General features: G+C 37.7%; 1 protein-coding gene across 2 annotated transcripts in view; it reads right to left on the bottom strand.

The window, feature by feature from the left end:
* ANGPT1 (angiopoietin 1) overlaps nucleotides 1-23,390 on the bottom strand; it is a 253,410-nt gene that overhangs the window by 15,065 nt on the left and 214,955 nt on the right. The window lies entirely within an intron of this gene.

Below are 23,390 nucleotides of genomic sequence, written 5' to 3'. Positions count from 1 at the left end.
ACAGACAGAAAGCCATGCCCTCGAGGGACCTACATTCTGGTGGTATTCCTAAAACTAAGTTAAACCCCAACTGTTTAACCTCAAAAATGGCATTCTTCAAAGACCCTGCTTTACTCTCTAGAAACATTTCTTTCTTTCTTTTTTTTTTTTTTGCGGTACGCGGGCCTCTCACTGTCGTGGCCTCTCCCGTTGAGAAGCACAGGCTCCGGACGCGCAGGCTCAGCGGCCATGGCTCACGGGCCCAGCCGCTCCGCGGCATGTGGGATCCTCCCGGACCGGGGCACGAACCCGTGTCCCCTGCATCGGCAGGCGGATTCTCAACCACTGTGCCACCAGGGAAGCCCTAGAAACATTTCTTATATAAAATTTACATTAACCTAGATCAGGGACTCTCTAACAGTTGCCCATATATCAAATCATCTGGTCATTTGTGAAAAAGACCTATTCACTAGGCTGAGGAATTTGTATTTTCAACTAGTACCTCAGATTACTCCTTGCAGACTGTCCAAGGAGAACATTTTGAAGAATATTGGTCTAGAATTCAGAAACTAGTGAACAAATCACAATAGTTGCCTAACGTAGTTCCCTAACATCTGTTCATTCCCTATGGATCCCATATGCTGCTTTCATATCCATCTGGGCACTCTGAACAAATGCAAACTTGCTCAGGTCCTTCACTGGCTCGTCAGGGCTCAGAATAGCTAAACTAAGATTGTCAGTAGCCTCAGTTTGATATTCAAAGTCTTCTCTGACTGAGATCTACCCCTCTCTCTAACTCCACCTAAAACTCCTCGGTTCTCATTCATCAAAATTATCTAGCAATATTCCCTTCAAATCCATGTGTGTTACCACTTCTGTGCCTGAGTCTCATTTATGAATCCTATCCACCATATAGACAATGGGTGATTAAATCTCTGTATGAGTGAGACACTACTAGGACCCAGGCCAGCTCTGAACAAAATTCTACATTACTATTAAACAGAAATAATAAAGATTAATTAATATTTGAAGATATATATATATATTTTTCCATATGTACATATTTGACTTGTGTTTGCACCTAAGTATATGTATATGTCCCATTATTATTTTGTGAGGTTGATAATGTTTTTAGCAAATAACAGTACTGTTGTATAATTGTGCCAAAATATTTCACACATATTCTGCAGAGATTTTTTTAGCCAGAGCAAAATATACAATTAAACCCTACTCAAGTTTTACTGGTTTCAATAATTAATAGAACTTGTAGTTAACAGAAGGCTGAAGAAAGCTTCTAATGAACTATCAAATACAAGCTTATATATATATTTTTTTTTTTTTTTTAATTTTTTTGCTGTACGCGGGCCTCTCACTGTTGTGGCCTCTCCTGTTGCAGAGCACAGGCTCCGGATGCGCAGGCTCAGTGGCCATGGCTCATGGGCCTAGCCGCTCTGCGGCATGTGGGATCTTCCCGGACCAGGGCACGAACCCGTGTCCCCTGCATTGGCAGGCGGACTCTCAACCACTGCGCCACCAGGGAAGCCTCAAGCTTACATTTTAAAACTCTGAGAGTCAGGCTAAAAGTCACTGGTGATGCAAAACTGTAGAATTTCTAACTGGGAATTCACGTTTTACGTTGTAGGCAGCCCATGTGGAGGTGGGTTTCACCAGGGCAAAGTAAGGTGAGAGGTTACCAAAGGGAGTCCTAGGACATGTTACCTGGGTGAATTCACCACCTTCTAGATCTGGTCTGCAGTTTTAATTTGATAACTTTCTCAGCCTCTCAGAGACAGACATACACTTGCAAAACTAAGGGGGACTTATGTCAGGCCTCCATTTACAGTCAAAATAAAGGGCCCAGTCTCATGGTCTCCTTAGAGGGAGTTTCACATAGAAAGCCAAATTATAATCAGAAAGTTGCTTGCTTGGTGAACACAGAATCAGAGTCTGGGGGAAGATGAATGATTTCAAAATTAAGTAGCTATGACTCTGCTGGCCTGAAATCTCCCTCTCCACTGGGAGTGGGTAAGTTTAGCCCACAGGCACTTTTGCAAGAGGGATGCTAATTCCAACTCTGATTCTTGGATTCTCTATAAACTGTGATGACTTTCCTTCTTATTGACTTAAGGTAAGTCAATACCATTTTCCCTGCAGTAGCTTTAAGCTCACTAATGGGGATAGACTTTCCAGGACACAGTGATTTTCTACACTGTATTTTGCAGGTAATTTAGCACAAATGTTGAGTTGATATTAACTGAGTGACTGCTATGTGCTGAATATAGTTTATAGTTTTATATGAGGGTTATAATTCAAGCTTCATAATTTACAATGGTTTCTTTGTGTTACCAAGGCAACAGGAATGCATAATTATAAATTTAAGAGGTAGAGAAAAGCAAAAAGAAAATAAAAAGTAACCCAAATCTCATCTCCAAATATAACTACTCTTGACATTATGGTTTATATACACTTAGTCTTTTCCTTGTTTGTTTTCCTCTTCAAATAGAAAATATTATTTATATTTAAGTATACATGTAATACCTGATCATATTCTATAAACATTTTGAACAGTGCCAGTAAAGTTTCTGCCCACAGGCCCATCTCATTTACCACTCTAGAAGTAATCACTTATGTCAATCTTGTACCCTTTAAAACAGTTTCTTCTCATGTATAAACACAAATGAAATCATACTTCACATGCTTTTTAACAATAAGTTTTTCATATATGATTTTATGACTATGTTTCCATGTCATTACATATTCTTCTCCAACATAATTTGGCAGCTATTGTATGACTATACCATCAATTGTCACAAGTTTAAGGGTGCCTTTACATATCTCTAAATATGTATGCAAGTATGTACGGTAGGGTTAGAATAAATTGTAGAATAAACATCTACAATGTTTTGTCCTGACCTTCACCAGTACAGAACTCATCAACGATGTATGTTAGGGTCTGTGAGTAAAAAGAGACATTTTTCCAGATCCACTTAATCAAGACTTGAAGGTCAGTCGTCTAGTCCTGGCAGCTCTTCTCTGTATTATTAAAAAAGTCTTACAACTGGTCTCAGTGTCTTGAGCTTAGCTCCTTCCACTTCCCCCTAAAATCCATTCTCCATGTGGCTCATTCAAAACATGCCTCTCATCGTCATTCCTCTGCTCTGGTTAAAAGCACTCAGTTGTTCTCCCAGCACATGAAAGGTACAGTCCAAGTTCCTTATTGTGGTTTATGAGGACTCTGAAGACGTAGCCCTTGTTTACTTCCTCCCACACCAACCCCACACCAACCCCACACCTCCCATCTCTTACTTCCTGCACACATACATAATGATCCAGGCTTACCAAACACTTGTTCTCTCAAAGCATCACATTCTCATTTCTCTGTCCCCTTTCCCAGGAAGGCCCTTCCCTGGAAGGCCTTTCTAACTGCTGAATTCCTACTCATCCTTTAAGATTCATTTCAAGTATGATCTCAAAGAACATCAGATGGATACCTTTATGATGAAACTTACTGTGCTTTATTTTAGTTGTCTTTTTACTTGTCTTCTCTCATAATAAACTGTGAGCTCCTTGAGGCATAAGCTGTGTCTTACTCAACTCTGAATCACCAGAATCTAGAACAAACAGCGTCTGATACTGAGGAAAAGGCTCAACATTCACTGAATAAAGAAATTATGGATGTGAACTAATGACGGGTATAATCAATTTTCAGTAGGCTGAAGGTAGCAAGTAAAATCAGACCCAAATATCAATAACCCTAATAACCAAAATATACCTGGGCCATATTTTCAGAAGGATAGTTTTTGCATCTCATTTAGCTAGGTACTCAACATCCCATTTCCTTGTCAACCAACTGAAATAATTAAAAATTACACAGACACATACACCCTTCTTGATCTTTCCAGTTCTGTTTTTGTTCTCATTTTCTCAGAGACTCCAGAATATGAAAACATGTCTGATATATTATGCGAGTAGAATAAATGAAGAAAACTTATGTCTTCTTATTAGTTCTTATGTTTTATTGAATGGCTTATTTGTATTGTGTGCATACCCAACTGATATCAGAGAACAAATTCAAAATGAAAATATGCTTATGGTAAATTCTTCAACTAAAATTATTTTGAAAAAAAATAAAAGCCAAATAAGGTGTAAAATATTTCCTTAAGGGCCTGCCCAGATTAGGGATCTTGAAAACAAGAAGCAGAAGCATAGAGAGTCCCAAGATAGTGCAATGTAAATACCAGAACATATTGGTTGCAATGATATAAAAGTAGAAGTGAAGGGTGGGCAAAATGGGTGTAGGTGGTCAAAAGGTACGAACTTCCGGTTACACAATAAATAAATCCTGGGAATGCAATGTACAACATGGTGATTATAATTAATAATACTGTGTTGTATATTGGTAAGTTGCTAGGAGAATAGATCTGAAAAGTTTCACCTCAAGGAAAAAAAATTTAACTATGTGTGGTGATGGATGCTAACTAGACTTATTGTGGTGATTATTTTGCAATATATACATATATGCATATATTAAATCATTATGCTGTACACCTGAAACTAATATAATGTTATCTGTCAATTATATCTCAGTAAAAAAAAGAGTAGAGGAGACCAGTATTTTGAGGAACAGTGGATTTTTTCACCATACAAGACTGAGTAGAACGTGTAATTTATATACAGTAGTATTCACCCCTTCTATGTTGATATCCTTAACATGTTGCAGGGAGCTGCTTATGCTCTTCTAAGGAAGAGTTGTTCTCTTCCACTGGGAAATACAGATGGCATTTCTTAAAAATAATTTTTCTCAACACTAGTTTAAGCAATTTACAGATGAGCCCAATTATGCTTCTGTGGAATCCCACAAGGATTCTGGGAGTAACAGTGTAGTCAAGGATAGGTCCTCTGCACAGTTAAGGGGCTCATTCTTTCTTACCTAGCACAGAATAGCAATTATTGACCCAAAGCCAACAACTGTAACTGGTTATCTGATAGGGACAGACTGAGAGCTGGCCATTCACTAATACCAAGTATTTTTTCGAATTAGATAAGAAAACTTATTTGAATTGAGGCTCAAACAGAATATTTATGTGGTTCTTTTTATTAATGGTTCTGGTTAATTTCTAAAATACGTATAATTAACTATCCATGACTTTCTCTATTCTGATAATGGAACATCACTTTACAAAAGAAAAGTCAATACACAGAAGGGGCAAAGTCAGCTTTGCATATGACTATGGTGAAAAGGACTTAAAGTGTGGGTCACTGGAGAGAATGCTTCCCCCAAAATAACACCATGAGAATCTTGGACATTTATTTCTTATGTTCAGCCAGTGTAGATGTGGCTTACATGAAGGATGATGTGTTGGGAGATAAAAACCAAATGTTATTACAGAGCAAAGTATCTGGCTTAGGAACAAAAACATGAAGGATGCCAAAACAACAACAACCGACCCCAAAATAACAACAGCACAGAAACTCCAAAAAATACCATTAACTGTGACCAAAAAGGCAGCCACAAAATAGAATCATGGCATTTATCCTTTTCAAACCATTTTTCCTAATGAAGGGGGGGAAAAATTATGAGTACCAATTGGTCAGTGACTTTAAAGAATGTCAGCTTTTTAATTTTTTCAATTAGCATCTGAAGGGAAAATGAAACACATGCATACTGAAACTGGTCACGATTTTCTAGTCATTCTTGATGAAAATATAGTTACTCCTTTTCTTTCACTTACAGAAACTTCAGTAACTAGAAAGACTAAATCACATTTCTTAATGAATGTAGGACAACAGTGCACTCTATTATGGAAGAGTAGGTTTCAAAATATACCTCTGTATCATACAAGTGATTCTATAACTTTATTTTCTTTAAAATAGGCAGCCCAATCCCAGGCATCTAGTTTCTCACTAATTTTGTCGACTTAAGAGATGGCTATACTTCTCACATTTTTACATCTTCACTGTGTTCGGGGTGGGGGCGGGGGGAGTCTCTTTCATTATCCAAGGCAGTGGGAGTTGTATGTTTGACAAATTGAAGTTTGGCCTCAGCTCTTTTAAACAGTAGACAGACTCTTAGATATCTGAACTTTAAGGTCTCACATACTGACAAGCTGAGCAGATTTTTATTTTGGCTCTGAGCTCTCTCCCTGCCACCATATGGAACTAGTTTGTCTTTTTCACAATCACTTGAAGAAAATGCAAAATAACCCCCATGATTCTCTTTCAGAGCCTGGTAGCAATGACTCAATCTGACGGAGTTTCCCAACACTGTTATGTCTTCTGGTTGCTGCTCCAGGGCTGTCTCTGCAGTAACCATCCTCCCTGCCCTGCCCCCACCCTACTAAAAAGGCTGGGCACCAGCAAAGAGTGATATCACAGCATGTCTTTTAGCACTGAGTTTAAATGATATAGGTGACATCTTTTGCTGAACGTAAAGACAATATTTCTCTTGTCAAGCTATATAGAGAGAAAACAGTGTTTGCCTCACTGTAGACTTCTAGCAAGATTGGGCATTTGTTTGCTGTTATGAAGAGGTCATAGGGAGGTATACAAATAATTAGTATTGTAGGAAAAAGGGCAAGGGAAAAATTCAGGAGATGCTAAACTGCTCAAAACGTTTAGTGGAAAAGATTAGTTTGGGAGGCTGTGGAAGACATGGACTTTAGGGAAGGGAAGAGGAGGATATTTCCAATAAAAGGGCTGTGAAATTCACGGCACAATTAAATTGAGGTTATCTAAGATCAAAAAAGATAAGAAATAAAGGAGATTCATGAGTCATTTGAATGTGCTGGGAATGTCAAGTGAAAAGGCAGACAATGAACTTATTTAGATACTAAGCATTTAAGATAGATTTTTATTCCTTTTTTTCTATTAGCATTTGAAGCTGGAAATTATTTATTTTCATAAAATGTCCTTTTTGTTAAGTACAGAGTTCTACAGTGGGAACTACTAAGGCTGGAAGCCTTGAGATAAAGGCAAGAATATAAATTTTATCTTAGCACAAGGGAAGACAAACTCTATATTAGCCTTCCCTAATATAGTAAAATTATCTCTAGTTAAACAATGTTTTCTAATTGTTTTCAAAATAACATCTTCAAGATAAACATTTTATTCTCTTTAATTCAGGACTGTGCAAGTGTATCCTGGGCTTATAAATGACCAGAACTTTACTGAACTGATCCCTTTCTCCCAAGTCCAAAATCAACAATCTTTCAAGACAAAATATTACGTGGGAAGCCTTTTCTCTTCTTTCTTCTACAAATTTTCATTGCACAGATAAATTGCTTCTCTTGTGGCATACCTCATTTTGCCTATCGTAGTATTTCTCTTTATAAATGTGCCTTTTCTTCCTCATCAGACTATAAGCGTTTGATGAGAAGTCTTCATCTCTTAGCCGTCTTTGTAAACTCCATGTATAATATACATGACAAGCATTAAGTAAATATTTATTGAGTCAGTTATGAAATAAGCGTTCAAATTGTTTAGAATTTACGTTTTACTCATCTCAAGAGATTCTTTATATGTAGTAACATTTTAACTCCAATAATACAATTATGTTTTACAATTCAAGTCCCATGGGCATTTTTCTCCTGATTTGAAATTTGTCCAGTATTAATGACCTAATGGTCTGCTCAAATCATACAGTGGGACACTTTTAATAAGGATGGAATGAGTTTGTGGTTGCCACCAGACATTTGAAGAAATAGCTCATGGAATGATCTATTAAAGCAAATATGAGAAGTGAGACCATCAAGTTTGACAAAGGGATCTATTGGGTTGGCCCAAAAGTGACTTCAGTTTTTAAGTAAAAACAAAAGACACATTTTTCATTTTCACCAAGAACTTTATTGAACAACGTATTCACCCTTTTGTTCCACTACCTTCTGCCATTTTTCAGGCAACTTCATAATTCCATCTTCCCAAAACTTTTTATCTTTTTGAGCAAAGAACTGTTCCAGGTGCCTCTTACAGTCTTCCAGGGAACTGAAATTTTTTCCCTTAAGAGAATTTTTTAAAGACCGAAAAAAATGGAAATCCGAAGGTGCAATGTCTGGTGAATATGGCAGAGGACTCAGAACTTCCCAGCCAAGTTGTAACAGTTTTTGCCTGGTCATCAAAGAAATATGCGGTCTTGTGTTATCCTGATGGAAGATTATGTGTTTTCCGTTAACTAATTCCTGATGCTTTTCGTTGAGTGCTGCTTTCAGTTGGTCTAACTGGGAGCAGTACCTGTTGGAATTAATTGCTTGGTTTTCCGGAAGGAGCTCATGATAGAGGACTCCCTTCCAATCCCACCATATACACAACATCACCTTCTTTGGATGAAGACCGGCCTTTGATGTGGTTGGTTGTGGTTCATTTCACTTGCCCCACAATCTCTTCCATTCCACATTATTGTACAGTATCCACTTTTCATCGCCCATCACAATTTGTTTTAAAAACGGAGGGCTTTTGTTATGTTTAAGTAGAGAATCGCATGCAGAAATATGGTCAAGAAGGTTTTTTTCGCTTAACTTATGTAGAACACAAACAGCAAAGTGATAAACATAACCAAGCTGGTGCAAATGATTTTCAACGCTTGATTTGGATATTTTGAGGATGTCGGCTATCTCCCTCACGGTATAACATTGATTGTTCTCAATTAATGTCTCGATTTGATCACTGTCAAGTTCAACTGGTCTACCCGACTGTGGAGCATCGGCTGGCAAGAAATCTCCAGCACAAAACTTTGCAAACCACTTTTGACATGTTCTATCAGTCATAGCACCTTCCTCATACATTGCACAAATCTTTTTTGCGTTTCGGCCCCGTTTTTACCTTTCTTGAAATAATAAAGCATAATATGCCAAAAATGTTGCTTTTTTATCTTCAATATTAAAATGGCTACACAAAAATTCAGTTTTGATAAGTCTTTTTTTAAATGCACGCTGATATGACAGCTGTCACATACAATATAACAAAACTGTTTCAAATGAAGTCAAAGACAACTAAGTGCTACTAGAGCCATCTTACGGAAGAAAACGAACAAACCTTATGACCAACCCAATATATCTATACATGAGTCCATTCTATTGCATAATTCCCTCCAGAAACAGGGCATTCATTTTAAAGATCTGTTTCAAAGCCTCCGTCTTCTGTGTTAGAGGACAGAGGGCTTGTTTTCCAATGCTGAATCTTAGGACTGTGATCTCTGTTGGAGGAGGCTGTATTAAATAAATCTGTCATTATGTGCCACACTATTTTTTGTATGTTGGAGATATATTCTGTTGCTCCATTGTCCATAGGTGAATGGATTACGTACTTATTTGCGATAGCCTTTCAATGAGTATGTAGGAAAATATATGAAGCAAAGTTGGTGCACCTATAAAAAAAGAGCGAACATATGCCAACGACAAGAGAGTTGTATGACAATGATCTACATTCATAGTTATGAATCTATAAGTAGAAGGAAAAGTTCAAAAGAAGTTTCAAAAGAAAAGAGGATGTAAGTAGGAAGATTAAAAGATCTAATAACATACAGTTTGACTAATTAAGAATTAAGGACGTGATAGAGATTGAGAGATACTTAAAGAGACATAAAGATCAAGAAGATATAGGTAGGGCTTCCCTGGTGGCGCAGTGGTTGAGAGTCCGCCTGCCGATGCAGGGGACATGGGTTCATGCCCCAGTCCCGGAAGGTCCCACATGCCGCAGAGCGGCTGGGCCCGTGAGCCATGGCCGCTGAGCCTGCGCGTCCGGAGCCTGTGCTCCACAACGGGAGAGGCCACAACAGTAAGAGGCCCGCGTACAGCAAAAAAAAAAAAAAAAAAAAAAAAGAAGATATAGGTGGTTTGGTACAAAGTAAGTATGAATGAAGAAAAGAACTGACAATAAAGTCATCAACCAAAATTTTCCTCCTTTTATCTCCCCACTCCCACACACACACAAAAAAATATACAACATTAACTTCTAAAGAGTAGGACTGTGTCATTGTATTTGCATATGTGTGTCTATAGAACTCAGGAGATAGTATAACAGAACAGAGTTTGGAGCTTAATTGTCTGGGTTTAGAGTGTAGCTCTCATCCTTTCTGACGCTCAGTTGCCTCATCTGTAAAATGACTCTCATAATAGTAATGTCCTTCTAATATTGTTGTGATAACTAAATGAAGTAATACATATAAAAGCCTTGAAAAGACTGTCACATGTAGAGTACTTATGAATATTAATAAAAAATTAAACAAAGAAACCAAACTTCCCTAACCAATAACTATAAACTACACAGAAGCATGGTAAACATGAGCTATATGAATAAGTCTAAATTAAACAAGCAAAATGTATATGACATTGATAGGCATACATAAGCATACAGACAGTGATGGAAACAGTGAGATAGACATGGAGCTAATTAAGACATGTATGTAGGCAATAAGCTGGAGAAATTCAAGATGAAAAGGACCAATTTTCTCAAATCCATAGGCCCCATTTCCTTTGAAAGTTTTCCTCATTTTTATATGGAGCAAGCAGAATACTATGCACAAAGAACAAGAAACCAGAGTCCCTTTGCTGACTGACTACCTAATTTAAGGTCTACATTAATTTGAACCCAGATGCCTGAATAACAATCCTTTAATTCAAATGTTTATTCTTTAATAAAGTAAAATTCCAATCTTTTGAGAATCCTAAGATTTTCTTGCCATATAATAGGGTGCTTTATTGGCTGAATCCAGCACGTGTATTTTTTTTTAATATCTTTATTGGAGTATAATTGCTTTACAATGTTGTATTGGTTTCTGTTGTACAACAAAGTGAATCAGCTATAAGGATACATATATCCCCATATCCTCTCCCTCTTGAGCCTCCCTCCCACCCTTCTAGGTGGACACAAAGCACGGAGCTGATCTCCCTGTGCTATGCGGCTGCTTCCCACTAGCCATCCATTTTACATTTGGTAGTGTACATATGTCAATGTTACTCTCTCACTTCATCCCAGTTTCCCTTCCCCCACTGTGTCCTCAAGTCTGTTCTCTATGTCTGCGTCTTTATTCCTGCCCCGCCACTAGGTTCATCAGTATCGTTTTTTTAAGATTCCATATATGCAGCACGTGTATTTATTTTCCCTTTCTTTACTCATAATTGGTACTTGGAAAAATCCCTGAAAAGATCACCCGTTCCAACCTATCCTTTAATTCGCATCTTTACTTCCTGAAAGTTTCCTTTATGACACTGTCTTCCTTAATTGGCATCATTTGTTCTCAAATGGAATTGAATCATTGGGGAATCCCCAGAATTTGTGTAGTGTATTAATCTAACCATTATTTAAGAAGGAGTACCTTATTTGCTTCTTAAGCTTCGGAAGCCCTGATGTAGATATGTAATTTGATAGATAACTTTGAACATGTTTAGTGGAAGATGTGCAAGTGTGAAAAATGCCTGAGATAGCAAGGGTCATGGGAATCTGTGTTGTGATTAAGAAAGATACATTTCCAGAGTTATAGAAAACCTCAGCCCCAAATAATGAGAAACTTCAGAGAACCCAGTTTCACTAATTCCCTGATTCTATTATGATTGTTTTATATAGTATTAGCTTTCATTATACATGTTTAAATTTTACACAAATTTTTCAACTAAGTTTTGACAACATATATTTTAATGTCCCTTCCTTGACTTACAAATATTAATATAATGTAGAACTTTGATGAAAATGCGTTTATCAACCACCCAGGTATTCTCAAACTCTTGACACACGATACATTGTTAACAGCGACTCGTTTCAAAACCCCAGTAAAATACAGTTCTCAGTTTTTCTCAGTGATATGATGATTGCATTTGTTCAAAATTCATGATAAATTCTTCCTCCATAAAAAAAAAGATAGTGAACTCACACTCTGTTGTCTTTGAGTGCTTTTGCACAGTGCTGAAAGAGTACACTCTACTCCATACATTAAAAAAAAAAACAAACAAACGATTTTCATGTAAGCTGTGACAATGAAACCATACTTCTCAAAGTTCAGAAATATACACTGTAGTGATTCTCTGTTTTTAGTTCTAAATAAAAATAACGTTCTTCTAGTATTTCTCCCTTTTCCAAGGATACATAAAAAAAAATGAGTGCCAAATGAATTACATGGCACTAAAGACCCCTGTAAAGAACACACAGTCCCTTAAACTTATTTCAGTTCCCTTGGCGTCACGTGTGGCTGACAGAATCAGTTCCGAGCGAGTGGCTCACTGACCAGACCTCTTCTGGTGCCTAAAAGACCAGGCTGACAGCCATCTCAGAGAGTTTATGGGTTTGCTTTTTTACTAAAAATTAAGTCAGGACCTTGTAAAACTTACGATTGAAACTGGTAATTTTTTTGTGTGTGTGTGTGTAAACAAGTTCAAGGGAGGTAGATTTGTTCTCATTTTTATTTCTGTTTAAAAAGCAGCAAGAACCTTTATTTCCAGGATCCCCTAAGGGAAGATAGAGGAAGAGGAAAGGGTGAGTAGAATGCTGAAAACCATTGAGAGACACTCTGAGGTTTTTTGCAAAGAGGAAATACTTTCTCTTGTTGTACTTGGACAACGTGTTGCTATAAGTTCTGCAAATAAGGCTCCAGCATGCATAAACAGATTCTTCTGTTGACCAAAGTCATCAGTGTGCTTATTTCTCTCCACAATTAATGTAAGACACAGTCCAAACTCCTTATCATGTAATATGGCCTTCGTTTTCTGTAGCACAGCGAACCTCTACATACAAGACACTTGCTTTTGTCTAACTAAGGCAGGCTCTCTCCCACCTCTGGGTCTTTGTCCACATTGCTCCTTCTGGCTGGAATCTCAAGACTTCCCTCCTACCACCATCCTCCACATATGCCTCACGAGAACTTACTCATACTTCACAAATAATCAAGAATTTCCTCTACGAAGTCTTTCCTGGTCCCCTTCAGTCTCCTCCAATGTACCCCAATCCATCCTCAACCCCAGCCAAGTTCACCGCTTTTCTTCAGTGCCCAACTATAGCCTAATTCCAAGAGTTCTTATTGTGGAGCTGAATCATACATAAATGTGAGCAAAATTTTGTGCTTGTTCATTTATTCTGGGGAGAAGATGCGTAGCTCCAGCAAATTTTTGAAAAGGTCTATGATTCCTTGATCAAAAACCAAAACAGTACAAAACAAAAAACCAAACAGGCATGCTAAAACATACTGCAGCTGAAACTTTTACTTTAAGCCAACTATCCCTCCCATGTTTCCTTTCTTCTCTTCGACTATTAGCTCCACAAGACCAGCAAGGATGATGTGTCCTTTTAGTGTCATTAAAGTGTTATTTCTGCATCAGCATCACCTGGGCATACTTGGTAGGCTTGAGATACCTAGGTTCTATCCCAGGATCAGAATCTCTGGATGTGAGATTCAAAAATCTACACTTTAGACAAACATCTTAGTTGACTTTATGCACACTCAAGTTTGGAAATAATTGAGTAGTACCAGGCAAATAACAGCAACATGATAAAAATTTGGTGGCTGGCTGGCTGGATAAATGAATGAATGCAGACTCTGATTTCAAAAGAATTGTAAGAGAGTAATTTTAGTGAAGTTATGTAAATTAAAGCAAAACCATATCCAGTTAAGAGAGAAATAAAATAATTATGAATATTGGACAACTACATATTTAATAATTATTATTTATTAACAAGCCAAGGAAATATTGACTTAATGTCTTTAATTATCAGCATGTGTTCTAGGTTAGGTGATGTTAAAGAAGCATACAATATTCAGATGTAATTATTCTGCTAAGAAAGAATACTAGGTGTAGTTTAAAAATCAGATTATAAACAGGTACAAACTATTCATTTGATCTTTAACACATCTGCTATTTTTAAAGCATAGTTCATTAAAATAATTACTTTATAACAATGTTGTGACCTCCAGTTGTTTATATAATGACTTCTGATCTTCAGATCTGGAAAATTCTCTCTAGAATTGATCATAAGCTCATGTGAGGGAAAAGAAGTGTTTTTCATTTGCAGCCTAAAAATGAATAAGACTAAAATTATTCTTTATCCAGGTGTTTAGCTGAGCTTCTAATTGAGGCAGGTAATAAAATAGCACTTTTGATTCTTTCAAAAGAGAATGAGCAGACCAGCATAAGCACTGGCATTTGTAGTGTTAGTACCAAAAGAGACATATCAAAGCACTTTGCAAATATTTGGCACGGAGTAAATGCTCAATTAATATTAGTTAAAGTTGATTGTTATGATGATACTATCGGCACAGAATTTATAGTTGAGCATTTAATGTTGATATTTGTTGATACTTGTCATGATTATTTTAAATGGTTTTATAAGTGCTTCTGGTTGAAATGAGTAAAGGCTCTCGAAAAGAAATAGATCATCTAGACAGAAAAAGCACTGTATTAGTTACAGGGTAGTCAATATTTTATATTGTCATTTTCATTATTTAAAAATTTTTTACTCAAAAAATATAATTAACTGAATCTCGTACTTTCTGATAAGCTCTCAGTTATTTAACCGTGAGTTCTAAAAATATCAAAGTTTACTGTCACCAAGTGGCAGCTATCAAAATTGCAGGCAGAGTACCTAGTCCTTGTAGCCCACAAACTACTTACTGGTGACAGCAACACAGCATCCTTTTCCAGGATTAATTGGCCTAGGGAATAAGGTATGCTGTGTGTTTATTTTATTTAATTTGCTTGGCATGATGCAATATAGAAATTTTTGCCTAACTTTTACAGGTAAAAAATAAATAAATAAACAGAAGAGACTGCAGTTGAATAGATCAGGGAAATGAATCCTATCCAAGCAACAATCCAAGAAACTAAAGGACACAGCACTTTATTAAAAACCTTACATGGAAACTGTCATATGCTTCCATTCTATTCCATAAACCTCTGAGGGCAGGAATTTGACTTGATCTCCGAATTTCTAGCATCTATATCAATAACTGTCATATAGTAATCAGTTGTGTTTGCTGAATGCACAAAAGATACCTTTGTTGATGTGTCTTTCATATATTTATTAGAAAGTGCTTCCTTTCCAGACGTATGCCAAGCATTGTGGAGAGGTCCCTGCCCTCCTAGAGGTGGCAGTTTAATAAGAAAGAATAGCCCATTACAACCCCGTGTGATAAGGACTTTGATAAAGGTAGGCACAGAGCACAGGGAGAGCACACAGAAGGGGCTCCTTACCCAATATAAAAAGCAGAGCTCTACAGTCTGAGCTAAGACTTAAAGGATAAAGAAAATCAAGTCAGGAAAGATGTTAAGCTCTTGAAGGATACGGGTTGAGTTTTGTGGATTTGTCTCACCCACGTGTCTTGCACATTGTTGTTACTCATATTTATTGAACAGAGTAATAAAAACACTGAGTGAAAAAAAAATTGATTGGGATGTGAGAAAAGACTATGCAGATGGGCTGCCCTTAGAGGCTAAGTCCTAAGTCTCTCACATATTACTAGTTGTCTGGCTCTCCTCTTTGCTCTTAGCATCATACTTCATCATTATCCCTTTATACTCTGTGCTTAAACAACACCTTACTACTTGCAGTTTGCCTAACAAGACATGCTGGGTCTCACTTACAAGCTTTCACATATGCTATTCACTCTTCAATCTCCAACTTGAACTATTTCTTCAGCTAATTCCAATTTGTCATTTTTATGTCAACTTAGGTTACCCCTTGGAGGCCTTCCCAAGCCCCTAAAATTGGCTAGGTCCCCCTATTCATGCCACACTTGTCTTTATCTCCAAACTCACTATGTTCATGGCATTGTAATTGCCTGTTTGTCTGTCTACTGTCTATCCCTTCCCCTAGCCCCATCACACAGGAGTATAGACATGTGTGAACACACACGTACATAACTGTACTGAAATATCTCTGGATATTTTACCCTAGGATAGCACAGAATAGAAAATAACAAATATTTTCTTCATTGAAGATAGAGCCTTCATCTTTTCAGTGGTGGCCAACATTTAGAAGGACCCCCAGCAGTGGGATCACAGGACATCTCCCTAGATTATTTCCTGGAGGCAGCATTAGCTGATTCTAGCGATTTCTGCCAACCTATAAGTTTCTAGGACAGCAGTTGTCTGAGTCCCAGCATTACTCATTCTGGAGCTGGAATCCTGGGAATACTTAGACCTAGCAGCACCAAGGCATTTGCTTTTGTTATCTTAGAAAAATTTAAGACTCTAGAGACTGACATTAATCTGCATTAAAGTCAAGAGATTTCCTGATCTTTATAAGGCCTGAAGAAAGTACAGAGTGACTTTGTAGGACCATGCCTTCTCCCTCTTGAATATTTCATCTCAGTCAAGGAGTATAAAATACAAATTTTGTTGAATAAAACAATTCCTTCTGGGCTTCCCTGGTGGCGCAGTGGTTAAGAGTCCGCCTGCTGATGCAGGGGACATGGGTTCGTGCCCTGGTCCGCGAAGATCCCACATGCCGCGGAGCGGCTGGGCCCATGAGCCATGGCTGCTGAGCCTGCGCGTCCGGAGCCTGTGCTCCGCAACGGGAGAGGCCACAGCAGTGAGAGGCCCGCGTACCGCAAAACAAACAAACAAACAAACAAAAATTCCTTCTCTGTTTTAGGAGGTATAACCACAACAAAAATCGTAGTCTAAATAAAAGTAATACACCTCCCAAGGTGGAGAAATTATTTGAAAATACAAATAAAACTACTTAAAGCCTTAGGTTTGATATCTAGGCTAAAAATTCAAGAGGGTAGAAACTGCCAGGAGATTCCCTATATATTTTTTTGCCTACCTTGATCAGTCCAGAACTGCTGTAAGAAATAAATTTCCTCTTAGTATTTCAACACATCTGCTACTGGTTCCAGCCAGGACAATGGAGCCCAGAGGATCAGAGAAATGAAAAACACTTCACTAAAAAGTGAAACAAGTTTTGCAATACCTACAAAAACAGCAAGGCTGAAATTCACGTGGGAGGCTCAAGAGAATTCTTTTCAATCCACACTGATTTTTGTCCTTGAAATATACACATGGCATGGGAATACTTTAATGATTGAAAAAAAGGATTTTGGAATTAAAAGACTTCATCCTTACAACCTCATTTTACTTCTGAGGACCTGAAACTTGGAAAAGTGAAGTAACTTGTCCAAGGTCATTCAGAAAAGTAACTACAGATCCAAGTCTAGAGTTCATGTCTCTTGATTCCCAATACAATATTTTACCCATTACATAAAACTGCTTCCCAATAAAGATCTTGGCCAAAAATAAACTTTGTACAAAAAGATGTTTGGCCAAATTATTTTCAAGGTTTTTTTTTTTTTTTTTTGGTAATTTTGTTTAAACATCGTATTCATCTCTTCATGTGGAATCTCTTCCAGAATGAGGCTTTAGCATAGCCATAGTTCTACCCTGAAAGTATCATTCATCCCCAACAAATAATAAGGAGATAATAAAATGAGAAGAAAATCACCAAACTGTGCATTATAAATATTATGGTAAGAATATAATTATAATCTAAAATGTACATTAAATAGTGAAACACTATCATTCAGACTTCGCGAATACAAATTTTCTATTGGTTCAAAGAAGGGCTATCTGTAAATTTGTCATTATACTATCTGTGATAGAGGATTTATTAATCGAGTTAATATAAAAAGACAAAGGAGTTAACTTTAGGGAACAAACTGTAACCAAGAATGGAAAAAATTAACATGTAAAGTCACTTAATAAAATCACATGCAAAATTTATCTCCAATTGGTAAATCGTTACTTTTACAGATATGATAATATAATACAATGTACTCTATAAATGTCTGAGGCACTAGCAAGGGGGATGCCAAAGGGATATTGTAGCAAGTCCCCACAACCACTTCAATCAACATAGATCAGCTTTATGTGTTTTATAACTTATGACATTTTGTAAGAATCTTCTTTGAGACTACATATTCCATTGTAAAAAACTTTAAGTGATTAAACTTAACCCAACCAATAATGGGACAAAATGACCTTCTGTACCTTCCGATGTGGTAAAATGGGAAGTACACAGTATCGTTTATTTAACATTCTTGTCAAAAAGATTTAATTTGAATCTCATCAGGAAGAAATAATCAGATAAATTAATAAAGAGACATTTCTGAGGAAAACTGATCTGCATTAAAAAAAAAATACTAATGGCAAGTGTGTGGTAGGTAACTGCTCTAGGTAAAAGGTGACTAAAGAGATCGCAGATGCAATGAGTGAGCCTGAGCTGGGTCCTGAATCCAAACAAGTAAATAGATAAGTACCAATCAGTAAAAGACATTTTTGGGACCGTGGTTGGGGGGTTAGATTTCAATATAGAAACATACTAAATTTTTATTGAATAAATAATAAACTTCCTGGGTGTGATAAAAATCGAATTAAATAATAAAACATATCTTTCATAGTCATATGGCACTTAAGTTTGTCCGATACAAAGTATGTTTGCATATTCTTTCTGATTGGATCCATATTAAAAAATGGTGAGAACTACAGGACAGTGGACATTATTCCCACTTAAAGATGAGAAAATTGAGGTATAAAAGAATTAGGTGATTTGCCCAAGGTATTGCTAGATTGTGCTACTGTCAAGTTGGTTAATCTGAGAACTGTGTTTCTCAGACTCTCCTTCTTTGTACAGTTCCAAGTTAGAGTTGGCCCCAAGAGGACTTTGTATGAGATTTGAACGGTGGAAGTAAAGCAGTGGTCCAACTCAGATTATCATTAGGTATGGTGATGTTCAGGGTCAGAGGTGCCCAGCAGTTCTCAGCTTGTGCTCTCTTCCACTCTGCATCCAGCTTGCCTCCCCCATGCTGGCAATCTGTCCAGACTCGACACCAGATGCCTGATTGCACAACCCCAGGTAACGTAGCTACCGCTTTTCTTAGATCTCCCCTGCTGTGAGATCTAAGCTGGTAGCTGGATTTGGTAGCTGGATGTGCCTGGTTTCTCGAATTTTCCTGCTGGCTTCAGCTTGTCCACTACCACACTGGGGTTCATGTATATGTGTTAGTGACCCTTCCTCTGATTATCCACCTTCATCTTCCAGACCTTCACTTTCCCAGCTCACCTCACATTTGTGTAAGGTGGAATTTGTATAATAAATCCCTTATTTCCATAATACTCATCATGGCTTTGTTTCCGTAACTGAACATTGACTGATACAACCAAATTGGCTTTATGGATAGTGAAGCCAGACTTCTTCTGATTCCTATTCCACAGCTCTTTCCAGTAGATCACAGCATCTCCCTAAACCCACAATTAAACATTTATTTCTTTTAAGCATTGGATGTGGTGGCAGTTATGTATTTGTTTTTTAGCTCTAAGTATTAGGACCAGCAAAGACCAGCAAAGTTTTTATGAGAAGAAAAAGGTCATTGTAGGCCCTAAACTGATGGAAAATCTTACTGAAGTATTTTTAGGGAGATCAAAATTTAATCACTTATCAAAGAATTGAAGGGGAAAAAAATAAAAAAGACATGTATACATAAAAGTAATTTTATTCTAGTTAATAAGTTTTGAGCTGCAAGGAGCTTTATAAATACTTTAATTTATAGGACAGAAAATTGAGAGATGAGATAATGTGCCTGCAGACATTCAGATTATTAAAGACAGAAGTGGGGTTAGAAGAAACATATTTTATCTCTTAGAATATGTGCTTTGAGTATATTTAATTCCAGCAATTAACTGATGGATTTCCTTTTATTGAGGGATGGCCAAAAGGTGGGCAGTTAGAGATCAAAGCTCAAATTGTGACTTCTACTCATATTAGTACTTGTGACCTTATGCGAAATACCACACCTCAATTTTCTTATGTAAAACAAGATGTCTGGTGCATAGCATGTATTCAACAAATATTAACTATTAACTATTAGCAATAATTTGGCTAGGGCTTCCCTGGTGGCGCAGTGGTTGGGAGTCCGCCTGCCGATGCGGGGGACGCGGGTTCGTGCCCCGGTCCGGGAGGATCCCGCGTACGGCGACTGGGCCCGTGAGCCGTGGCCGCTGGGCCTGCGCGTCCGGAGCCTGTGCTCTGCGGCGGGAGGGGCCGCAGCAGTGAGAGGGCCGCGTACCGCAAACAAAAAAAATAATAATAATCTGGCTGGCTTAGGTATATATCTTGAATTTTGATAAAAATGGTTTCCATATTCTAGAAACTTAGAAATTAGTGGGAAAGATCATACACACAGTTATTTAATAAATACTTGTTAATGACATAATAGAATGTGGATACTGGATAGTTATTCACAGACTGTTATGCATCTATGGGACCACAAAGCATCCAAATTGACCTGAGAATGAAGGTGATGCATTTCTCTGGGAAATCAGTGTAGGGATATTTATAGGTGAATGATCTTAGGATCGATTCCAGAGGCAGAGGGAGAAGCTGCATGGGCTCACATGCAATCACAGTGAACATCTCAGCTAATCTCAAGTGAAATTCTGGACCTTGGATAGCCTTCAGAATTGTCCTCAATTAGGGCAAGTGGTCCTTAATAGACTCTTATACTGACCAGTCATTGGATGCAATCTGTCTGTGGGAAGGAGCAGTGACCTTGAATGAGATGACTTTCTTCAGTCATAGGCATACCCAGGCAGGGGACCTTGGCTACAAGCTGTTAGCCAGCAATGTTCCCAGGAAGTGGGAGAAAGGAGTGCTTCAGTTCTGAAGGGAGGATATAGATGAGCACATCGGAGCATATACCATAGTAGGTATCAGGGAAGACTTCCTGAAATAAAGGAAAATCTTAAAGATTTAGAAGATGTATCCAAAGTTGGGTTTATATGTATAGGGTAAGGATACAGCATAAACAAAGGCGTGGGTGGTAAAGGGAAATTGCAAGTAGTTTCTGGATCATAATCACAATAAGGGGGTATCTGATTGGGTGAGGTTGGGGGAACAATATGATAGTAATAGCTGAATAGGTAGGTAGGACCAGGACAGGAAGAGTTTTAGGTGACAGACTTTAACCTGTAGATATTTGAACACTGTTGAAATATATGAAGGATGGCAGAGCCCAAGTCAGATTGTGTTTCAGAAAAAACATCTCAATAAGAGCGTGGAAGGTATATCTGAGAGCATCAAGACTGGAGGCAGGAAGGCTTTATAACCGTCTGGGTGTTAGACGACGAGGATCTGGATAATACTGCCTCTCTAGAGGAAGTATTTAGTAATTTCATGTTGATTGTGTGTTACTGCACGTGATGTGTTTATCATAACACTCTCACATTATTGTTTTTTTCTTATTTATATTCTCTTGGGTTCTACAGATTTTATTTTCTATCTGAGAAAATCATTTGGACTTTCCTTGGAGAATAAAAGGAAAATATGTGTATTACATGTACATTTGTAAGCTCATCAATCTATTCAAAACATTTACTCTAAATCAATATGTGTCTAGAGCATGAGAAAGATCTATTTAAAAATGTTTTTGGTTTATACATTATGGCCACAACTATTACAAGAGTTTTCAAAATATTTCTATTAAGATAAAATATTTTTAAAAAGAAAATGCAAAAATTTCTGAATTTAATTTGTAAGAGGAAAAATATAGAAAATGTAAAAACAGAAGAAAAAAACCCCACCATGAATTTCACAGTTTTTATGCGGTACGCGGGCCTCTCACTGTTGTGGCCTCTCCCGCTGCGGAGCACAGGCTCCGGACGCGCAGGCTCAGCGGCCATGGCTCACGGGCCCAGACGCTCCGCGGCATGTGGGATCTTCCCGGACCGGGGCACGAACCCGTGTCCCCTGCATCGGCAGGCGGACCCTCAACCACTGCGCCACCAGGGAAGCCCGAATTCCATAGTTTTGATTTCATTTGGAATTTAGTTGAATTTGAGCAGGTCAATTGACCAAAGCCTCATCAGTTTCTTCATCTTTAAAATGTGTCTAATAATACCTAGCTCAAAATTCATTTTAAGGATTAAGTGATTATAATATGAAAAATCATTTCATAGATTATAAAATACTACACAAGTGTTAGCATTAATTCCTTTAATAATTTATCACAACGAGGCATCCTAATTCAGAGGGAAGAGAAATGAGAACAAGCACAGAAAAGCAAAGCTAGATACCTGGAGTCCTGACTTGAGGCCACCTGTGGTGTTACTGGGCCTGGAGAATCAGTTCTGGGTGTGAGTGAAGATAGAGGTGGAGAGGGAAGTCACAAGGGTGTAGCTTCCCTTTTCAAGCTTCTGTTTGATTTTCTTTGAAAGAGTGAATAATGCCAGTTTATAGTGTGCTTATTTTGATTAAGCTTTCACCAGAACAGGCATTATGTCTTAATGAGTTTTAATTTCTCATTTGATGCCAGTGTGAATCTTAATATTTAACTGCATGAGAAGGTGATGATTACAGATCTATTTTCTGCTGGGTCTTGGCAGGAAAGAGGGCCAGAGCCACCAGCTTTATTACAGTAGCATTACAGAGTGGAAACCACACCTAACTAGGAAGGAGCCAAACATCCCATATTTAAGTATTTTTCCCTCCTTGGACAAAAATATTACATATTTATGAACCTCAGCCTTCTTTTCTTTAAAACCAGAGGTTTGGCATTAAATGATTAAGTTCCTTCTGGATCTATAATTCTGATTCTCAAGGTTCACAATTCTCTCAAGAGAGAAAAATGGAGATCTCAGAGTGTACACCTCACTTTGGCTTTTTGATCACAGATCTGCATTATTTGGGTGAAGATCAGAATTACAAAGATGTTCAAGGACCAGGAAATGCTCAGTGAGGGCAGTGGGTATTTTAAGAGGAGATAAGTGTGCCTTCCTCATGCAGATGCCATTCATACCATGTACCCTGAAGCCTACTTCAGATGCCTCCGACCCTCCTAAACCTACCCACTCTTTGCACCCTTAATACCACCCCAGCCTCATAAGCGCACATACACACACACACACACACACACACACACACACACACACACACACACAAGAACTGAGAGACATTTTGGAAAAGAACCAAAGCAAATTCTTCAGGAGCCTAGAAAAAAGACTAGACTAATTATTTGCTAGTCCTATTGTCAGGCTGTCTGACATTAGCCAAGTTTCATATAGTTTCAAGTTTCAGCTCAAAACATTTACATAAGAGTACCCCTGATGTTTTACAGTGGTTTTTCTTGTTATAAAACTCTCAAAATATTGACCTCCTTGGAAACATTTCTTCTTACAGTCCATTGAATTTTATAAATGTCTCTTCTTTGGTTTCTTGAGTTGCCATATGCACACCCTCTCTCCCCACCATGAGACTATCGACTCTTTAGATCTATTTCTCATCTTCTGTTGTGGTGACATCATCACCGTTTGTTAAGAAAATGCTTATTATGTCTCCAAGGATCCAATCCCACACATAATCCATTAAAATAAAATGAGATGTGTTCATAAAAGAATTGTAGATTTAAACTCCTAAAGGATGGCATGTTTCAAAAAGACAAATAG

Source organism: Monodon monoceros, unplaced genomic scaffold (genome assembly GCF_005190385.1).
Source record: "Monodon monoceros isolate NGI ecotype Baffin Bay Population unplaced genomic scaffold, NGI_Narwhal_1 Super_Scaffold_14, whole genome shotgun sequence".
NCBI classification, from domain to species: Eukaryota; Metazoa; Chordata; class Mammalia; order Artiodactyla; family Monodontidae; genus Monodon; species Monodon monoceros.
This window is presented reverse-complemented; position numbering and strand designations above follow the sequence as displayed.